Source organism: Hyla sarda, unplaced genomic scaffold (assembly GCF_029499605.1).
Source record: "Hyla sarda isolate aHylSar1 unplaced genomic scaffold, aHylSar1.hap1 scaffold_3196, whole genome shotgun sequence".
In the NCBI taxonomy this organism is placed as follows: Eukaryota; Metazoa; Chordata; class Amphibia; order Anura; family Hylidae; genus Hyla; species Hyla sarda.
Genome location: NW_026609930.1, coordinates 1 through 22,213, shown reverse-complemented (window position 1 = coordinate 22,213; position 22,213 = coordinate 1). Strand labels below are relative to the sequence as shown.

General features: G+C 45.7%; 9 non-coding genes across 9 annotated transcripts; all 9 read right to left on the bottom strand.

The window, feature by feature from the left end:
• Positions 1 to 756: 756 nt before the first annotated feature.
• Positions 757 to 947, bottom strand: LOC130329614 (U2 spliceosomal RNA). Its single transcript, XR_008873150.1, has one exon. It is a non-coding gene; the product is annotated as a U2 spliceosomal RNA (small nuclear RNA).
• Positions 948 to 3,040: 2,093 nt separating this feature from the next.
• On the bottom strand, positions 3,041 to 3,231 carry LOC130329613 (U2 spliceosomal RNA). Its single transcript, XR_008873149.1, has one exon. It is a non-coding gene; the product is annotated as a U2 spliceosomal RNA (small nuclear RNA).
• Positions 3,232 to 5,306: 2,075 nt separating this feature from the next.
• LOC130329612 (U2 spliceosomal RNA) lies at positions 5,307 to 5,497 on the bottom strand. The gene has a single exon (XR_008873148.1). It is a non-coding gene; the product is annotated as a U2 spliceosomal RNA (small nuclear RNA).
• A 2,094-nt stretch (positions 5,498 to 7,591) lies between these two features.
• Positions 7,592 to 7,782, bottom strand: LOC130329619 (U2 spliceosomal RNA). The gene has a single exon (XR_008873155.1). It is a non-coding gene; the product is annotated as a U2 spliceosomal RNA (small nuclear RNA).
• A 2,087-nt stretch (positions 7,783 to 9,869) lies between these two features.
• On the bottom strand, positions 9,870 to 10,052 carry LOC130329615 (U2 spliceosomal RNA). Its single transcript, XR_008873151.1, has one exon. It is a non-coding gene; the product is annotated as a U2 spliceosomal RNA (small nuclear RNA).
• A 3,650-nt stretch (positions 10,053 to 13,702) lies between these two features.
• Positions 13,703 to 13,893, bottom strand: LOC130329618 (U2 spliceosomal RNA). Its single transcript, XR_008873154.1, has one exon. It is a non-coding gene; the product is annotated as a U2 spliceosomal RNA (small nuclear RNA).
• A 2,083-nt stretch (positions 13,894 to 15,976) lies between these two features.
• Positions 15,977 to 16,167, bottom strand: LOC130329617 (U2 spliceosomal RNA). Its single transcript, XR_008873153.1, has one exon. It is a non-coding gene; the product is annotated as a U2 spliceosomal RNA (small nuclear RNA).
• Positions 16,168 to 18,258: 2,091 nt separating this feature from the next.
• On the bottom strand, positions 18,259 to 18,449 carry LOC130329616 (U2 spliceosomal RNA). Its single transcript, XR_008873152.1, has one exon. It is a non-coding gene; the product is annotated as a U2 spliceosomal RNA (small nuclear RNA).
• A 2,099-nt stretch (positions 18,450 to 20,548) lies between these two features.
• LOC130329611 (U2 spliceosomal RNA) lies at positions 20,549 to 20,739 on the bottom strand. Its single transcript, XR_008873147.1, has one exon. It is a non-coding gene; the product is annotated as a U2 spliceosomal RNA (small nuclear RNA).
• Positions 20,740 to 22,213: the final 1,474 nt, after the last annotated feature.

Sequence of the window (22,213 nt, the reverse complement as noted above, 5' to 3'; positions counted from 1 at the left end):
TGGAGCAGGTTTAGATACAGTCTAAAGCATAGATCTCAAAGTCTGTGCACAGAATTTAGCAAGGGCCTCGCACCTTCTGATGCATCAGGTAGGTGCACTATAGCATAGCCTAACCCTCTGTACTTTGGTCTATATTGATGCGGGACATAGACAGCCAGCTGATGACCAATCCATTAGTGCAATGGATGGCTGGAAGCATTTGTCTTTGCCTTTGCAATACCACAGAAGCAATGCATGGTCAATGTACAGCAATGACACACCTGTGTGAACAGCCAGGAGACCCCCCCATGTTATGTTACATAGTTACATAGTTAGTACGGTCGAAAAAAGACATATGTCCATCAAGTTCAACCAGGGAATTAAGGGGTAGGGGTGTGGCGCGATATTGGGGAAGGGATGAGATTTTATATTTCTTCATAAGCATTAATCTTATTTTGTCAATTAGGAACATTCAGCACCCACCCGCTATCAAGGCAGCTGCCTATCATGTCATGCCCTACCTGCACAGGTGTGCTGGCTACTCAAATGATCCAATTAAGGAGGCCATTTAGTCAGCAGCAGCAGAAGTCCTGTGCCTGGACGCTCCAACAGCGGCCAGACACAAGCAGAAGCAGCAGAAGCAGCAGCAGCACCACCTTTTGTTTTTTGGCTGCAGCAGCAGCAGCAGCAGCAGCAAGGCCCACAGGGCTGGCTAGCTGGCTAGCCAGCAAGCAGGTAGCAATGAAAGTAGGAATCTTTCTTTTTAACCCTGTAAGGGGGTGGTGCACTGTACCCGAAGATACTGCCATATCGGGTCAATGCATAGGGCGACGGAAGCAAGCTTCGAAATCGGCCCCCGTTCTCAAAAATCCATTTAATATATGGTCCCCAGATAGGGGACGTATCAGATATTAAACTGATAAGAACAGATACTACACTTGATCTTAGCCAAAAGGCCGAGAAGCGATAACCGTGAAAGGGGCGGGCCCAACAAGGTCCCCTTCATGGGCACTATCACTGCTTGCTGTCAGGGAGGCTGCCAGACAATTTTCCATGCACACTCTGGGCTGGGGGGCAGTCAACCACCAGTACACACAGCAGAACCTAAACCCATACCATTATTGCTAAGCAGCAAGACAGGGGCCCATTGCACTCCCACGGGGCCTTTTTAAATGCAATCCATAACCCGGATTTGCCAGGAACCCTTCTTACTCCTCCTACTTGCATGTGACACTGGGCTTAGGATCTGCATAGGAAACACACACACAAGCACACACCTACCTTTGTTGCCTGCAGATGCCTCCTTGGCTGTCCCCAAACGGTATCAAACCAACACCCACGGGAAGCTGTAAGCATAGAGGACATGCCTGCACCCCATTGGACTTACCTGTGTGGGTTAAATCCGGGTTATTTGACAACCTATGGCGGTGATGGTTCTGCTCAGGCAGAGCAGTGCTGATGCTCCTCATAAAGCTGTCGCTGCTGTGAAGGTTCTAGGTGACATCACAATCCCTATGGTTACATACACGACAAAGCTGGGTTGTTGTTGTTTACACTCTGCAAGGCCTGTGGAAGTGAGTGACATCATAGCACTGTAGTTCTGAGGGTTCTAGATGGATGCAACAATCTCCTGTTGCTTCTATGAAGGCCATAATAGACGACATCACCAAACAGCTCCATAGTCACATACACAGCAAAGGAGAGATGTTGTTTACACCTAGTGATGTCAGTGGTATTGAGTGACATCACAGCACAGTGCTAAGGCTCCTGGGCCTGGACACAGCAGCGGCTGCAATATCTCAACGGAGAATACGTTTATATATATGTGTGTGTGTGCGCGTATATATATATATATATATATATATATATATATATATATATATATATATTTCTCCGCCGAAATCACTTTTAAACCCATTTCCACCTTTTTTTCCCTTCTCTTCCTCTTACTTTTTTTTCACGTTTTTTTACGTTTTTCTCCTTTTCGCCTCTTTTCTGGGCGTATTATTCTTCTTTTTCTTCTTTTTTTTCGTCTAATGCATACCCCATCAGTGCAGCAATGCTTATTCAATACCGCCAGCAGATGGAGACACTGGGGGATAATTTTCTAAGGATTTATACTGATTTTTCCTGTCTGAATTTGTCGCACAGAAAGTTGCAGGCCAAATATGTGTGACATTTCTGCGACTTTAGCTTCTAGAGCATTTTTACAACATTATACATAGGTGCTGAATACATAAAAAGCGACTGTTCAGCGACAGACAAGTCGCATCGGCTGAAAGTAGGCCAGAATGTCAGTCCATGTTGGAGCAGGTTTAGATACAGTCTAAAGCATAGATCTCAAAGTCTGTGCACAGAATTTAGCAAGGGCCTCGCACCTTCTGATGCATCAGGTAGGTGCACTATAGCATAGCCTAACCCTCTGTACTTTGGTCTATATTGATGCGGGACATAGACAGCCAGCTGATGACCAATCCATTAGTGCAATGGATGGCTGGAAGCATTTGTCTTTGCCTTTGCAATACCACAGAAGCAATGCATGGTCAATGTACAGCAATGACACACCTGTGTGAACAGCCAGGAGACCCCCCCATGTTATGTTACATAGTTACATAGTTAGTACGGTCGAAAAAAGACATATGTCCATCAAGTTCAACCAGGGAATTAAGGGGTAGGGGTGTGGCGCGATATTGGGGAAGGGATGAGATTTTATATTTCTTCATAAGCATTAATCTTATTTTGTCAATTAGGAACATTCAGCACCCACCCGCTATCAAGGCAGCTGCCTATCATGTCATGCCCTACCTGCACAGGTGTGCTGGCTACTCAAATGATCCAATTAAGGAGGCCATTTAGTCAGCAGCAGCAGAAGTCCTGTGCCTGGACGCTCCAACAGCGGCCAGACACAAGCAGAAGCAGCAGAAGCAGCAGCAGCACCACCTTTTGTTTTTTGGCTGCAGCAGCAGCAGCAGCAGCAGCAAGGCCCACAGGGCTGGCTAGCTGGCTAGCCAGCAAGCAGGTAGCAATGAAAGTAGGAATCTTTCTTTTTAACCCTGTAAGGGGGTGGTGCACTGTACCCGAAGATACTGCCATATCGGGTCAATGCATAGGGCGACGGAAGCAAGCTTCGAAATCGGCCCCCGTTCTCAAAAATCCATTTAATATATGGTCCCCAGATAGGGGACGTATCAGATATTAAACTGATAAGAACAGATACTACACTTGATCTTAGCCAAAAGGCCGAGAAGCGATAACCGTGAAAGGGGCGGGCCCAACAAGGTCCCCTTCATGGGCACTATCACTGCTTGCTGTCAGGGAGGCTGCCAGACAATTTTCCATGCACACTCTGGGCTGGGGGGCAGTCAACCACCAGTACACACAGCAGAACCTAAACCCATACCATTATTGCTAAGCAGCAAGACAGGGGCCCATTGCACTCCCACGGGGCCTTTTTAAATGCAATCCATAACCCGGATTTGCCAGGAACCCTTCTTACTCCTCCTACTTGCATGTGACACTGGGCTTAGGATCTGCATAGGAAACACACACACAAGCACACACCTACCTTTGTTGCCTGCAGATGCCTCCTTGGCTGTCCCCAAACGGTATCAAACCAACACCCACGGGAAGCTGTAAGCATAGAGGACATGCCTGCATCCCATTGGACTTACCTGTGTGGGTTAAATCCGGGTTATTTGACAACCTATGGCGGTGATGGTTCTGCTCAGGCAGAGCAGTGCTGATGCTCCTCATAAAGCTGTCGCTGCTGTGAAGGTTCTAGGTGACATCACAATCCCTATGGTTACATACACGACAAAGCTGGGTTGTTGTTGTTTACACTCTGCAAGGCCTGTGGAAGTGAGTGACATCATAGCACTGTAGTTCTGAGGGTTCTAGATGGATGCAACAATCTCCTGTTGCTTCTATGAAGGCCATAATAGACGACATCACCAAACAGCTCCATAGTCACATACACAGCAAAGGAGAGATGTTGTTTACACCTAGTGATGTCAGTGGTATTGAGTGACATCACAGCACAGTGCTAAGGCTCCTGGGCCTGGACACAGCAGCGGCTGCAATATCTCAACGGAGAATACGTTTATATATATGTGTGTGTGTGCGCGTATATATATATATATATATATATATATATATTTCTCCGCCGAAATCACTTTTAAACCCATTTCCACCTTTTTTTCCCTTCTCTTCCTCTTACTTTTTTTTCACGTTTTTTTACGTTTTTCTCCTTTTCGCCTCTTTTCTGGGCGTATTATTCTTCTTTTTCTTCTTTTTTTTCGTCTAATGCATACCCCATCAGTGCAGCAATGCTTATTCAATACCGCCAGCAGATGGAGACACTGGGGGATAATTTTCTAAGGATTTATACTGATTTTTCCTGTCTGAATTTGTCGCACAGAAAGTTGCAGGCCAAATATGTGTGACATTTCTGCGACTTTAGCTTCTAGAGCATTTTTACAACATTATACATAGGTGCTGAATACATAAAAAGCGACTGTTCAGCGACAGACAAGTCGCATCGGCTGAAAGTAGGCCAGAATGTCAGTCCATGTTGGAGCAGGTTTAGATACAGTCTAAAGCATAGATCTCAAAGTCTGTGCACAGAATTTAGCAAGGGCCTCGCACCTTCTGATGCATCAGGTAGGTGCACTATAGCATAGCCTAACCCTCTGTACTTTGGTCTATATTGATGCGGGACATAGACAGCCAGCTGATGACCAATCCATTAGTGCAATGGATGGCTGGAAGCATTTGTCTTTGCCTTTGCAATACCACAGAAGCAATGCATGGTCAATGTACAGCAATGACACACCTGTGTGAACAGCCAGGAGACCCCCCCATGTTATGTTACATAGTTACATAGTTAGTACGGTCGAAAAAAGACATATGTCCATCAAGTTCAACCAGGGAATTAAGGGGTAGGGGTGTGGCGCGATATTGGGGAAGGGATGAGATTTTATATTTCTTCATAAGCATTAATCTTATTTTGTCAATTAGGAACATTCAGCACCCACCCGCTATCAAGGCAGCTGCCTATCATGTCATGCCCTACCTGCACAGGTGTGCTGGCTACTCAAATGATCCAATTAAGGAGGCCATTTAGTCAGCAGCAGCAGAAGTCCTGTGCCTGGACGCTCCAACAGCGGCCAGACACAAGCAGAAGCAGCAGAAGCAGCAGCAGCACCACCTTTTGTTTTTTGGCTGCAGCAGCAGCAGCAGCAGCAGCAAGGCCCACAGGGCTGGCTAGCTGGCTAGCCAGCAAGCAGGTAGCAATGAAAGTAGGAATCTTTCTTTTTAACCCTGTAAGGGGGTGGTGCACTGTACCCGAAGATACTGCCATATCGGGTCAATGCATAGGGCGACGGAAGCAAGCTTCGAAATCGGCCCCCGTTCTCAAAAATCCATTTAATATATGGTCCCCAGATAGGGGACGTATCAGATATTAAACTGATAAGAACAGATACTACACTTGATCTTAGCCAAAAGGCCGAGAAGCGATAACCGTGAAAGGGGCGGGCCCAACAAGGTCCCCTTCATGGGCACTATCACTGCTTGCTGTCAGGGAGGCTGCCAGACAATTTTCCATGCACACTCTGGGCTGGGGGGCAGTCAACCACCAGTACACACAGCAGAACCTAAACCCATACCATTATTGCTAAGCAGCAAGACAGGGGCCCATTGCACTCCCACGGGGCCTTTTTAAATGCAATCCATAACCCGGATTTGCCAGGAACCCTTCTTACTCCTCCTACTTGCATGTGACACTGGGCTTAGGATCTGCATAGGAAACACACACACAAGCACACACCTACCTTTGTTGCCTGCAGATGCCTCCTTGGCTGTCCCCAAACGGTATCAAACCAACACCCACGGGAAGCTGTAAGCATAGAGGACATGCCTGCACCCCATTGGACTTACCTGTGTGGGTTAAATCCGGGTTATTTGACAACCTATGGCGGTGATGGTTCTGCTCAGGCAGAGCAGTGCTGATGCTCCTCATAAAGCTGTCGCTGCTGTGAAGGTTCTAGGTGACATCACAATCCCTATGGTTACATACACGACAAAGCTGGGTTGTTGTTGTTTACACTCTGCAAGGCCTGTGGAAGTGAGTGACATCATAGCACTGTAGTTCTGAGGGTTCTAGATGGATGCAACAATCTCCTGTTGCTTCTATGAAGGCCATAATAGACGACATCACCAAACAGCTCCATAGTCACATACACAGCAAAGGAGAGATGTTGTTTACACCTAGTGATGTCAGTGGTATTGAGTGACATCACAGCACAGTGCTAAGGCTCCTGGGCCTGGACACAGCAGCGGCTGCAATATCTCAACGGAGAATACGTTTATATATATGTGTGTGTGTGCGCGTATATATATATATATATATATATATATATATATATATATATATATATATATTCTCCGCCGAAATCACTTTTAAACCCATTTCCACCTTTTTTTCCCTTCTCTTCCTCTTACTTTTTTTTCACGTTTTTTTACGTTTTTCTCCTTTTCGCCTCTTTTCTGGGCGTATTATTCTTCTTTTTCTTCTTTTTTTTCGTCTAATGCATACCCCATCAGTGCAGCAATGCTTATTCAATACCGCCAGCAGATGGAGACACTGGGGGATAATTTTCTAAGGATTTATACTGATTTTTCCTGTCTGAATTTGTCGCACAGAAAGTTGCAGGCCAAATATGTGTGACATTTCTGCGACTTTAGCTTCTAGAGCATTTTTACAACATTATACATAGGTGCTGAATACATAAAAAGCGACTGTTCAGCGACAGACAAGTCGCATCGGCTGAAAGTAGGCCAGAAGGTCAGTCCATGTTGGAGCAGGTTTAGATACAGTCTAAAGCATAGATCTCAAAGTCTGTGCACAGAATTTAGCAAGGGCCTCGCACCTTCTGATGCATCAGGTAGGTGCACTATAGCATAGCCTAACCCTCTGTACTTTGGTCTATATTGATGCGGGACATAGACAGCCAGCTGATGACCAATCCATTAGTGCAATGGATGGCTGGAAGCATTTGTCTTTGCCTTTGCAATACCACAGAAGCAATGCATGGTCAATGTACAGCAATGACACACCTGTGTGAACAGCCAGGAGACCCCCCCATGTTATGTTACATAGTTACATAGTTAGTACGGTCGAAAAAAGACATATGTCCATCAAGTTCAACCAGGGAATTAAGGGGTAGGGGTGTGGCGCGATATTGGGGAAGGGATGAGATTTTATATTTCTTCATAAGCATTAATCTTATTTTGTCAATTAGGAACATTCAGCACCCACCCGCTATCAAGGCAGCTGCCTATCATGTCATGCCCTACCTGCACAGGTGTGCTGGCTACTCAAATGATCCAATTAAGGAGGCCATTTAGTCAGCAGCAGCAGAAGTCCTGTGCCTGGACGCTCCAACAGCGGCCAGACACAAGCAGAAGCAGCAGAAGCAGCAGCAGCACCACCTTTTGTTTTTTGGCTGCAGCAGCAGCAGCAGCAGCAGCAAGGCCCACAGGGCTGGCTAGCTGGCTAGCCAGCAAGCAGGTAGCAATGAAAGTAGGAATCTTTCTTTTTAACCCTGTAAGGGGGTGGTGCACTGTACCCGAAGATACTGCCATATCGGGTCAATGCATAGGGCGACGGAAGCAAGCTTCGAAATCGGCCCCCGTTCTCAAAAATCCATTTAATATATGGTCCCCAGATAGGGGACGTATCAGATATTAAACTGATAAGAACAGATACTACACTTGATCTTAGCCAAAAGGCCGAGAAGCGATAACCGTGAAAGGGGCGGGCCCAACAAGGTCCCCTTCATGGGCACTATCACTGCTTGCTGTCAGGGAGGCTGCCAGACAATTTTCCATGCACACTCTGGGCTGGGGGGCAGTCAACCACCAGTACACACAGCAGAACCTAAACCCATACCATTATTGCTAAGCAGCAAGACAGGGGCCCATTGCACTCCCACGGGGCCTTTTTAAATGCAATCCATAACCCGGATTTGCCAGGAACCCTTCTTACTCCTCCTACTTGCATGTGACACTGGGCTTAGGATCTGCATAGGAAACACACACACAAGCACACACCTACCTTTGTTGCCTGCAGATGCCTCCTTGGCTGTCCCCAAACGGTATCAAACCAACACCCACGGGAAGCTGTAAGCATAGAGGACATGCCTGCACCCCATTGGACTTACCTGTGTGGGTTAAATCCGGGTTATTTGACAACCTATGGCGGTGATGGTTCTGCTCAGGCAGAGCAGTGCTGATGCTCCTCATAAAGCTGTCGCTGCTGTGAAGGTTCTAGGTGACATCACAATCCCTATGGTTACATACACGACAAAGCTGGGTTGTTGTTGTTTACACTCTGCAAGGCCTGTGGAAGTGAGTGACATCATAGCACTGTAGTTCTGAGGGTTCTAGATGGATGCAACAATCTCCTGTTGCTTCTATGAAGGCCATAATAGACGACATCACCAAACAGCTCCATAGTCACATACACAGCAAAGGAGAGATGTTGTTTACACCTAGTGATGTCAGTGGTATTGAGTGACATCACAGCACAGTGCTAAGGCTCCTGGGCCTGGACACAGCAGCGGCTGCAATATCTCAACGGAGAATACGTTTATATATATGTGTGTGTGTGCGCGTATATATATATATATATATATATATATATATATATATATATATTTCTCCGCCGAAATCACTTTTAAACCCATTTCCACCTTTTTTTCCCTTCTCTTCCTCTTACTTTTTTTTCACGTTTTTTTACGTTTTTCTCCTTTTCGCCTCTTTTCTGGGCGTATTATTCTTCTTTTTCTTCTTTTTTTTCGTCTAATGCATACCCCATCAGTGCAGCAATGCTTATTCAATACCGCCAGCAGATGGAGACACTGGGGGATAATTTTCTAAGGATTTATACTGATTTTTCCTGTCTGAATTTGTCGCACAGAAAGTTGCAGGCCAAATATGTGTGACATTTCTGCGACTTTAGCTTCTAGAGCATTTTTACAACATTATACATAGGTGCTGAATACATAAAAAGCGACTGTTCAGCGACAGACAAGTCGCATCGGCTGAAAGTAGGCCAGAATGTCAGTCCATGTTGGAGCAGGTTTAGATACAGTCTAAAGCATAGATCTCAAAGTCTGTGCACAGAATTTAGCAAGGGCCTCGCACCTTCTGATGCATCAGGTAGGTGCACTATAGCATAGCCTAACCCTCTGTACTTTGGTCTATATTGATGCGGGACATAGACAGCCAGCTGATGACCAATCCATTAGTGCAATGGATGGCTGGAAGCATTTGTCTTTGCCTTTGCAATACCACAGAAGCAATGCATGGTCAATGTACAGCAATGACACACCTGTGTGAACAGCCAGGAGACCCCCCCATGTTATGTTACATAGTTACATAGTTAGTACGGTCGAAAAAAGACATATGTCCATCAAGTTCAACCAGGGAATTAAGGGGTAGGGGTGTGGCGCGATATTGGGGAAGGGATGAGATTTTATATTTCTTCATAAGCATTAATCTTATTTTGTCAATTAGGAACATTCAGCACCCACCCGCTATCAAGGCAGCTGCCTATCATGTCATGCCCTACCTGCACAGGTGTGCTGGCTACTCAAATGATCCAATTAAGGAGGCCATTTAGTCAGCAGCAGCAGAAGTCCTGTGCCTGGACGCTCCAACAGCGGCCAGACACAAGCAGAAGCAGCAGAAGCAGCAGCAGCACCACCTTTTGTTTTTTGGCTGCAGCAGCAGCAGCAGCAGCAGCAAGGCCCACAGGGCTGGCTAGCTGGCTAGCCAGCAAGCAGGTAGCAATGAAAGTAGGAATCTTTCTTTTTAACCCTGTAAGGGGGTGGTGCACTGTACCCGAAGATACTGCCATATCGGGTCAATGCATAGGGCGACGGAAGCAAGCTTCGAAATCGGCCCCCGTTCTCAAAAATCCATTTAATATATGGTCCCCAGATAGGGGACGTATCAGATATTAAACTGATAAGAACAGATTTTTTTAAGTTAGCCCTCAGAAACTCAATCAGAGTTCCAAGATCTTATTTGAACTCGATTGTTGCTCATCATCAGGTAACCCATTTTTTATTTCTTTTTAACACTAATGACCACGAAATAAAATCAATAAAAAAGATTTAACCAGAAAAAAAAAAAAAACATACACATTTACAATAACAAACAAACATTGCTTTGACCAGTAATTAATCATAGAGAAATTCCATTTCTCCAGGCATATACCATTAAGAAATCTATCATTCCACGGTTTATCGTTCCTCTTATCATCTGTCTTTTTACCGGAAGTCCCAACCAAGATGGAACTTTATAAGTGTCCAAAAATCTGTCCATATCAGCTTGAAATGAAAAATACACTTTGTCTCTAGCTTCCTCGTACCGATTTCCATATTTCGACCTTAGTTCCATTAAATCCATATCAAATGGTTTTCTTTCCTTTTTTGGCATATTTTCCAACATGCCATCCAAAACACCTCCAAATTCCATTGGTACATAAACCTCTTCTTTCTTTTTCTTTTCTTCAGCCACTTTTCTGGCTGGAACTTCCTCCAACTCAGGTTCTACAATTTCTTCTTCTTCCCTACTCCTTTTAGCTGTTTCCTTTTTCGTTGTTTGTTTCTTGGGACATAAATTTACCAGGTGATCTTCCTCACCGCACAGATGACACTTCTTTTTTTTGTTGTTGTTGCAGGTGTCTGCTTCATGACCTCCCTCCTGGCACTTATAGCACCACGAGTGAGTACATAAGTCTTTCCCGTGCCCGTATTGTTTACATTTACGGCAAAATTCCTCCATCCCTGAATAGAACAAGTCACCATTGACCGATCCAATTTTGAATCGCCCAGGTGGATAAATCACTTTACCGTCAGGTTCCATTTTAAATTTAACTTTAAATTTCCATTTTGTAGTCCATAGGCCATATTGGTTCAGGACTTTTCCCTTTGACAGAATATTGTCACAGAATCTAGAAAGAAAAGTCTCAATGTCTTTTTCCAATATATATGGGCTATACATCCGTACCGTCAATATTTTCTCCTGGTTCGGAAAATGCGGGGTCACCTCCACACCCTCCAAAACTGGATTGGCCTTCTTTTGCTGGTACTTGCTGCAAAAAAAATTAAAGTCCTCTTCAGAAGCCAATATAACATCGTAGTGTCCATTTCATGGGAATTCAAGCATAGACAGGATTTGTTCCTTCTTAATTTCCAGCAACTTGAATAAGATCTCCTCGACCACGAAACATAATCCTTTTCCTCTCTTACAGGTATCCAATAAGGAAATCCGGACTCCATTTCTGAGCTTAGCATACTCAGGGATGCCTTCTGATGATGCTCCACTTGATCCAGCCATGTCCATCAGGATAAACACCTCCCCCACTGTAAGCAGGTAGGTGGTGGTGATCGCTCCCCGTTGTCTGGGGACTAAGCCGGCTCCCTAATAGCAGCAGGGGGGTGAAGTCCCTCCGTTAAGAAGGACGATCCCCCCAGGCAAAGGAGCCGGGTACCCCAGACACCCTCTGGCCAGACCAAGTGAGCAGAACTACACTTGATCTTAGCCAAAAGGCCGAGAAGCGATAACCGTGAAAGGGGCGGGCCCAACAAGGTCCCCTTCATGGGCACTATCACTGCTTGCTGTCAGGGAGGCTGCCAGACAATTTTCCATGCACACTCTGGGCTGGGGGGCAGTCAACCACCAGTACACACAGCAGAACCTAAACCCATACCATTATTGCTAAGCAGCAAGACAGGGGCCCATTGCACTCCCACGGGGCCTTTTTAAATGCAATCCATAACCCGGATTTGCCAGGAACCCTTCTTACTCCTCCTACTTGCATGTGACACTGGGCTTAGGATCTGCATAGGAAACACACACACAAGCACACACCTACCTTTGTTGCCTGCAGATGCCTCCTTGGCTGTCCCCAAACGGTATCAAACCAACACCCACGGGAAGCTGTAAGCATAGAGGACATGCCTGCACCCCATTGGACTTACCTGTGTGGGTTAAATCCGGGTTATTTGACAACCTATGGCGGTGATGGTTCTGCTCAGGCAGAGCAGTGCTGATGCTCCTCATAAAGCTGTCGCTGCTGTGAAGGTTCTAGGTGACATCACAATCCCTATGGTTACATACACGACAAAGCTGGGTTGTTGTTGTTTACACTCTGCAAGGCCTGTGGAAGTGAGTGACATCATAGCACTGTAGTTCTGAGGGTTCTAGATGGATGCAACAATCTCCTGTTGCTTCTATGAAGGCCATAATAGACGACATCACCAAACAGCTCCATAGTCACATACACAGCAAAGGAGAGATGTTGTTTACACCTAGTGATGTCAGTGGTATTGAGTGACATCACAGCACAGTGCTAAGGCTCCTGGGCCTGGACACAGCAGCGGCTGCAATATCTCAACGGAGAATACGTTTATATATATGTGTGTGTGTGCGCGTATATATATATATATATATATATATATATATATATATATATATATTTCTCCGCCGAAATCACTTTTAAACCCATTTCCACCTTTTTTTCCCTTCTCTTCCTCTTACTTTTTTTTCACGTTTTTTTACGTTTTTCTCCTTTTCGCCTCTTTTCTGGGCGTATTATTCTTCTTTTTCTTCTTTTTTTTCGTCTAATGCATACCCCATCAGTGCAGCAATGCTTATTCAATACCGCCAGCAGATGGAGACACTGGGGGATAATTTTCTAAGGATTTATACTGATTTTTCCTGTCTGAATTTGTCGCACAGAAAGTTGCAGGCCAAATATGTGTGACATTTCTGCGACTTTAGCTTCTAGAGCATTTTTACAACATTATACATAGGTGCTGAATACATAAAAAGCGACTGTTCAGCGACAGACAAGTCGCATCGGCTGAAAGTAGGCCAGAATGTCAGTCCATGTTGGAGCAGGTTTAGATACAGTCTAAAGCATAGATCTCAAAGTCTGTGCACAGAATTTAGCAAGGGCCTCGCACCTTCTGATGCATCAGGTAGGTGCACTATAGCATAGCCTAACCCTCTGTACTTTGGTCTATATTGATGCGGGACATAGACAGCCAGCTGATGACCAATCCATTAGTGCAATGGATGGCTGGAAGCATTTGTCTTTGCCTTTGCAATACCACAGAAGCAATGCATGGTCAATGTACAGCAATGACACACCTGTGTGAACAGCCAGGAGACCCCCCCATGTTATGTTACATAGTTACATAGTTAGTACGGTCGAAAAAAGACATATGTCCATCAAGTTCAACCAGGGAATTAAGGGGTAGGGGTGTGGCGCGATATTGGGGAAGGGATGAGATTTTATATTTCTTCATAAGCATTAATCTTATTTTGTCAATTAGGAACATTCAGCACCCACCCGCTATCAAGGCAGCTGCCTATCATGTCATGCCCTACCTGCACAGGTGTGCTGGCTACTCAAATGATCCAATTAAGGAGGCCATTTAGTCAGCAGCAGCAGAAGTCCTGTGCCTGGACGCTCCAACAGCGGCCAGACACAAGCAGAAGCAGCAGAAGCAGCAGCAGCACCACCTTTTGTTTTTTGGCTGCAGCAGCAGCAGCAGCAGCAGCAAGGCCCACAGGGCTGGCTAGCTGGCTAGCCAGCAAGCAGGTAGCAATGAAAGTAGGAATCTTTCTTTTTAACCCTGTAAGGGGGTGGTGCACTGTACCCGAAGATACTGCCATATCGGGTCAATGCATAGGGCGACGGAAGCAAGCTTCGAAATCGGCCCCCGTTCTCAAAAATCCATTTAATATATGGTCCCCAGATAGGGGACGTATCAGATATTAAACTGATAAGAACAGATACTACACTTGATCTTAGCCAAAAGGCCGAGAAGCGATAACCGTGAAAGGGGCGGGCCCAACAAGGTCCCCTTCATGGGCACTATCACTGCTTGCTGTCAGGGAGGCTGCCAGACAATTTTCCATGCACACTCTGGGCTGGGGGGCAGTCAACCACCAGTACACACAGCAGAACCTAAACCCATACCATTATTGCTAAGCAGCAAGACAGGGGCCCATTGCACTCCCACGGGGCCTTTTTAAATGCAATCCATAACCCGGATTTGCCAGGAACCCTTCTTACTCCTCCTACTTGCATGTGACACTGGGCTTAGGATCTGCATAGGAAACACACACACAAGCACACACCTACCTTTGTTGCCTGCAGATGCCTCCTTGGCTGTCCCCAAACGGTATCAAACCAACACCCACGGGAAGCTGTAAGCATAGAGGACATGCCTGCACCCCATTGGACTTACCTGTGTGGGTTAAATCCGGGTTATTTGACAACCTATGGCGGTGATGGTTCTGCTCAGGCAGAGCAGTGCTGATGCTCCTCATAAAGCTGTCGCTGCTGTGAAGGTTCTAGGTGACATCACAATCCCTATGGTTACATACACGACAAAGCTGGGTTGTTGTTGTTTACACTCTGCAAGGCCTGTGGAAGTGAGTGACATCATAGCACTGTAGTTCTGAGGGTTCTAGATGGATGCAACAATCTCCTGTTGCTTCTATGAAGGCCATAATAGACGACATCACCAAACAGCTCCATAGTCACATACACAGCAAAGGAGAGATGTTGTTTACACCTAGTGATGTCAGTGGTATTGAGTGACATCACAGCACAGTGCTAAGGCTCCTGGGCCTGGACACAGCAGCGGCTGCAATATCTCAACGGAGAATACGTTTATATATATGTGTGTGTGTGCGCGTATATATATATATATATATATATATATATATATATATATTTCTCCGCCGAAATCACTTTTAAACCCATTTCCACCTTTTTTTCCCTTCTCTTCCTCTTACTTTTTGTTCACGTTTTTTTACGTTTTTCTCCTTTTCGCCTCTTTTCTGGGCGTATTATTCTTCTTTTTCTTCTTTTTTTTCGTCTAATGCATACCCCATCAGTGCAGCAATGCTTATTCAATACCGCCAGCAGATGGAGACACTGGGGGATAATTTTCTAAGGATTTATACTGATTTTTCCTGTCTGAATTTGTCGCACAGAAAGTTGCAGGCCAAATATGTGTGACATTTCTGCGACTTTAGCTTCTAGAGCATTTTTACAACATTATACATAGGTGCTGAATACATAAAAAGCGACTGTTCAGCGACAGACAAGTCGCATCGGCTGAAAGTAGGCCAGAATGTCAGTCCATGTTGGAGCAGGTTTAGATACAGTCTAAAGCATAGATCTCAAAGTCTGTGCACAGAATTTAGCAAGGGCCTCGCACCTTCTGATGCATCAGGTAGGTGCACTATAGCATAGCCTAACCCTCTGTACTTTGGTCTATATTGATGCGGGACATAGACAGCCAGCTGATGACCAATCCATTAGTGCAATGGATGGCTGGAAGCATTTGTCTTTGCCTTTGCAATACCACAGAAGCAATGCATGGTCAATGTACAGCAATGACACACCTGTGTGAACAGCCAGGAGACCCCCCCATGTTATGTTACATAGTTACATAGTTAGTACGGTCGAAAAAAGACATATGTCCATCAAGTTCAACCAGGGAATTAAGGGGTAGGGGTGTGGCGCGATATTGGGGAAGGGATGAGATTTTATATTTCTTCATAAGCATTAATCTTATTTTGTCAATTAGGAACATTCAGCACCCACCCGCTATCAAGGCAGCTGCCTATCATGTCATGCCCTACCTGCACAGGTGTGCTGGCTACTCAAATGATCCAATTAAGGAGGCCATTTAGTCAGCAGCAGCAGAAGTCCTGTGCCTGGACGCTCCAACAGCGGCCAGACACAAGCAGAAGCAGCAGAAGCAGCAGCAGCACCACCTTTTGTTTTTTGGCTGCAGCAGCAGCAGCAGCAGCAGCAAGGCCCACAGGGCTGGCTAGCTGGCTAGCCAGCAAGCAGGTAGCAATGAAAGTAGGAATCTTTCTTTTTAACCCTGTAAGGGGGTGGTGCACTGTACCCGAAGATACTGCCATATCGGGTCAATGCATAGGGCGACGGAAGCAAGCTTCGAAATCGGCCCCCGTTCTCAAAAATCCATTTAATATATGGTCCCCAGATAGGGGACGTATCAGATATTAAACTGATAAGAACAGATACTACACTTGATCTTAGCCAAAAGGCCGAGAAGCGATAACCGTGAAAGGGGCGGGCCCAACAAGGTCCCCTTCATGGGCACTATCACTGCTTGCTGTCAGGGAGGCTGCCAGACAATTTTCCATGCACACTCTGGGCTGGGGGGCAGTCAACCACCAGTACACACAGCAGAACCTAAACCCATACCATTATTGCTAAGCAGCAAGACAGGGGCCCATTGCACTCCCACGGGGCCTTTTTAAATGCAATCCATAACCCGGATTTGCCAGGAACCCTTCTTACTCCTCCTACTTGCATGTGACACTGGGCTTAGGATCTGCATAGGAAACACACACACAAGCACACACCTACCTTTGTTGCCTGCAGATGCCTCCTTGGCTGTCCCCAAACGGTATCAAACCAACACCCACGGGAAGCTGTAAGCATAGAGGACATGCCTGCACCCCATTGGACTTACCTGTGTGGGTTAAATCCGGGTTATTTGACAACCTATGGCGGTGATGGTTCTGCTCAGGCAGAGCAGTGCTGATGCTCCTCATAAAGCTGTCGCTGCTGTGAAGGTTCTAGGTGACATCACAATCCCTATGGTTACATACACGACAAAGCTGGGTTGTTGTTGTTTACACTCTGCAAGGCCTGTGGAAGTGAGTGACATCATAGCACTGTAGTTCTGAGGGTTCTAGATGGATGCAACAATCTCCTGTTGCTTCTATGAAGGCCATAATAGACGACATCACCAAACAGCTCCATAGTCACATACACAGCAAAGGAGAGATGTTGTTTACACCTAGTGATGTCAGTGGTATTGAGTGACATCACAGCACAGTGCTAAGGCTCCTGGGCCTGGACACAGCAGCGGCTGCAATATCTCAACGGAGAATACGTTTATATATATGTGTGTGTGTGCGCGTATATATATATATATATATATATATATATATATATATATATATATATTTCTCCGCCGAAATCACTTTTAAACCCATTTCCACCTTTTTTTCCCTTCTCTTCCTCTTACTTTTTGTTCACGTTTTTTTACGTTTTTCTCCTTTTCGCCTCTTTTCTGGGCGTATTATTCTTCTTTTTCTTCTTTTTTTTCGTCTAATGCATACCCCATCAGTGCAGCAATGCTTATTCAATACCGCCAGCAGATGGAGACACTGGGGGATAATTTTCTAAGGATTTATACTGATTTTTCCTGTCTGAATTTGTCGCACAGAAAGTTGCAGGCCAAATATGTGTGACATTTCTGCGACTTTAGCTTCTAGAGCATTTTTACAACATTATACATAGGTGCTGAATACATAAAAAGCGACTGTTCAGCGACAGACAAGTCGCATCGGCTGAAAGTAGGCCAGAATGTCAGTCCATGTTGGAGCAGGTTTAGATACAGTCTAAAGCATAGATCTCAAAGTCTGTGCACAGAATTTAGCAAGGGCCTCGCACCTTCTGATGCATCAGGTAGGTGCACTATAGCATAGCCTAACCCTCTGTACTTTGGTCTATATTGATGCGGGACATAGACAGCCAGCTGATGACCAATCCATTAGTGCAATGGATGGCTGGAAGCATTTGTCTTTGCCTTTGCAATACCACAGAAGCAATGCATGGTCAATGTACAGCAATGACACACCTGTGTGAACAGCCAGGAGACCCCCCCATGTTATGTTACATAGTTACATAGTTAGTACGGTCGAAAAAAGACATATGTCCATCAAGTTCAACCAGGGAATTAAGGGGTAGGGGTGTGGCGCGATATTGGGGAAGGGATGAGATTTTATATTTCTTCATAAGCATTAATCTTATTTTGTCAATTAGGAACATTCAGCACCCACCCGCTATCAAGGCAGCTGCCTATCATGTCATGCCCTACCTGCACAGGTGTGCTGGCTACTCAAATGATCCAATTAAGGAGGCCATTTAGTCAGCAGCAGCAGAAGTCCTGTGCCTGGACGCTCCAACAGCGGCCAGACACAAGCAGAAGCAGCAGAAGCAGCAGCAGCACCACCTTTTGTTTTTTGGCTGCAGCAGCAGCAGCAGCAGCAGCAAGGCCCACAGGGCTGGCTAGCTGGCTAGCCAGCAAGCAGGTAGCAATGAAAGTAGGAATCTTTCTTTTTAACCCTGTAAGGGGGTGGTGCACTGTACCCGAAGATACTGCCATATCGGGTCAATGCATAGGGCGACGGAAGCAAGCTTCGAAATCGGCCCCCGTTCTCAAAAATCCATTTAATATATGGTCCCCAGATAGGGGACGTATCAGATATTAAACTGATAAGAACAGATACTACACTTGATCTTAGCCAAAAGGCCGAGAAGCGATAACCGTGAAAGGGGCGGGCCCAACAAGGTCCCCTTCATGGGCACTATCACTGCTTGCTGTCAGGGAGGCTGCCAGACAATTTTCCATGCACACTCTGGGCTGGGGGGCAGTCAACCACCAGTACACACAGCAGAACCTAAACCCATACCATTATTGCTAAGCAGCAAGACAGGGGCCCATTGCACTCCCACGGGGCCTTTTTAAATGCAATCCATAACCCGGATTTGCCAGGAACCCTTCTTACTCCTCCTACTTGCATGTGACACTGGGCTTAGGATCTGCATAGGAAACACACACACAAGCACACACCTACCTTTGTTGCCTGCAGATGCCTCCTTGGCTGTCCCCAAACGGTATCAAACCAACACCCACGGGAAGCTGTAAGCATAGAGGACATGCCTGCACCCCATTGGACTTACCTGTGTGGGTTAAATCCGGGTTATTTGACAACCTATGGCGGTGATGGTTCTGCTCAGGCAGAGCAGTGCTGATGCTCCTCATAAAGCTGTCGCTGCTGTGAAGGTTCTAGGTGACATCACAATCCCTATGGTTACATACACGACAAAGCTGGGTTGTTGTTGTTTACACTCTGCAAGGCCTGTGGAAGTGAGTGACATCATAGCACTGTAGTTCTGAGGGTTCTAGATGGATGCAACAATCTCCTGTTGCTTCTATGAAGGCCATAATAGACGACATCACCAAACAGCTCCATAGTCACATACACAGCAAAGGAGAGATGTTGTTTACACCTAGTGATGTCAGTGGTATTGAGTGACATCACAGCACAGTGCTAAGGCTCCTGGGCCTGGACACAGCAGCGGCTGCAATATCTCAACGGAGAATACGTTTATATATATGTGTGTGTGTGCGCGTATATATATATATATATATATATATATATATATATATATATATATATATATATATTTCTCCGCCGAAATCACTTTTAAACCCATTTCCACCTTTTTTTCCCTTCTCTTCCTCTTACTTTTTGTTCACGTTTTTTTACGTTTTTCTCCTTTTCGCCTCTTTTCTGGGCGTATTATTCTTCTTTTTCTTCTTTTTTTTCGTCTAATGCATACCCCATCAGTGCAGCAATGCTTATTCAATACCGCCAGCAGATGGAGACACTGGGGGATAATTTTCTAAGGATTTATACTGATTTTTCCTGTCTGAATTTGTCGCACAGAAAGTTGCAGGCCAAATATGTGTGACATTTCTGCGACTTTAGCTTCTAGAGCATTTTTACAACATTATACATAGGTGCTGAATACATAAAAAGCGACTGTTCAGCGACAGACAAGTCGCATCGGCTGAAAGTAGGCCAGAATGTCAGTCCATGTTGGAGCAGGTTTAGATACAGTCTAAAGCATAGATCTCAAAGTCTGTGCACAGAATTTAGCAAGGGCCTCGCACCTTCTGATGCATCAGGTAGGTGCACTATAGCATAGCCTAACCCTCTGTACTTTGGTCTATATTGATGCGGGACATAGACAGCCAGCTGATGACCAATCCATTAGTGCAATGGATGGCTGGAAGCATTTGTCTTTGCCTTTGCAATACCACAGAAGCAATGCATGGTCAATGTACAGCAATGACACACCTGTGTGAACAGCCAGGAGACCCCCCCATGTTATGTTACATAGTTACATAGTTAGTACGGTCGAAAAAAGACATATGTCCATCAAGTTCAACCAGGGAATTAAGGGGTAGGGGTGTGGCGCGATATTGGGGAAGGGATGAGATTTTATATTTCTTCATAAGCATTAATCTTATTTTGTCAATTAGGAACATTCAGCACCCACCCGCTATCAAGGCAGCTGCCTATCATGTCATGCCCTACCTGCACAGGTGTGCTGGCTACTCAAATGATCCAATTAAGGAGGCCATTTAGTCAGCAGCAGCAGAAGTCCTGTGCCTGGACGCTCCAACAGCGGCCAGACACAAGCAGAAGCAGCAGAAGCAGCAGCAGCACCACCTTTTGTTTTTTGGCTGCAGCAGCAGCAGCAGCAGCAGCAAGGCCCACAGGGCTGGCTAGCTGGCTAGCCAGCAAGCAGGTAGCAATGAAAGTAGGAATCTTTCTTTTTAACCCTGTAAGGGGGTGGTGCACTGTACCCGAAGATACTGCCATATCGGGTCAATGCATAGGGCGACGGAAGCAAGCTTCGAAATCGGCCCCCGTTCTCAAAAATCCATTTAATATATGGTCCCCAGATAGGGGACGTATCAGATATTAAACTGATAAGAACAGATACTACACTTGATCTTAGCCAAAAGGCCGAGAAGCGATAACCGTGAAAGGGGCGGGCCCAACAAGGTCCCCTTCATGGGCACTATCACTGCTTGCTGTCAGGGAGGCTGCCAGACAATTTTCCATGCACACTCTGGGCTGGGGGGCAGTCAACCACCAGTACACACAGCAGAACCTAAACCCATACCATTATTGCTAAGCAGCAAGACAGGGGCCCATTGCACTCCCACGGGGCCTTTTTAAATGCAATCCATAACCCGGATTTGCCAGGAACCCTTCTTACTCCTCCTACTTGCATGTGACACTGGGCTTAGGATCTGCATAGGAAACACACACACAAGCACACACCTACCTTTGTTGCCTGCAGATGCCTCCTTGGCTGTCCCCAAACGGTATCAAACCAACACCCACGGGAAGCTGTAAGCATAGAGGACATGCCTGCACCCCATTGGACTTACCTGTGTGGGTTAAATCCGGGTTATTTGACAACCTATGGCGGTGATGGTTCTGCTCAGGCAGAGCAGTGCTGATGCTCCTCATAAAGCTGTCGCTGCTGTGAAGGTTCTAGGTGACATCACAATCCCTATGGTTACATACACGACAAAGCTGGGTTGTTGTTGTTTACACTCTGCAAGGCCTGTGGAAGTGAGTGACATCATAGCACTGTAGTTCTGAGGGTTCTAGATGGATGCAACAATCTCCTGTTGCTTCTATGAAGGCCATAATAGACGACATCACCAAACAGCTCCATAGTCACATACACAGCAAAGGAGAGATGTTGTTTACACCTAGTGATGTCAGTGGTATTGAGTGACATCACAGCACAGTGCTAAGGCTCCTGGGCCTGGACACAGCAGCGGCTGCAATATCTCAACGGAGAATACGTTTATATATATGTGTGTGTGTGCGCGTATATATATATATATATATATATATATATATATATTTCTCCGCCGAAATCACTTTTAAACCCATTTCCACCTTTTTTTCCCTTCTCTTCCTCTTACTTTTTTTTCACGTTTTTTTACGTTTTTCTCCTTTTCGCCTCTTTTCTGGGCGTATTATTCTTCTTTTTCTTCTTTTTTTTCGTCTAATGCATACCCCATCAGTGCAGCAATGCTTATTCAATACCGCCAGCAGATGGAGACACTGGGGGATAATTTTCTAAGGATTTATACTGATTTTTCCTGTCTGAATTTGTCGCACAGAAAGTTGCAGGCCAAATATGTGTGACATTTCTGCGACTTTAGCTTCTAGAGCATTTTTACAACATTATACATAGGTGCTGAATACATAAAAAGCGACTGTTCAGCGACAGACAAGTCGCATCGGCTGAAAGTAGGCCAGAATGTCAGTCCATGTTGGAGCAGGTTTAGATACAGTCTAAAGCATAGATCTCAAAGTCTGTGCACAGAATTTAGCAAGGGCCTCGCACCTTCTGATGCATCAGGTAGGTGCACTATAGCATAGCCTAACCCTCTGTACTTTGGTCTATATTGATGCGGGACATAGA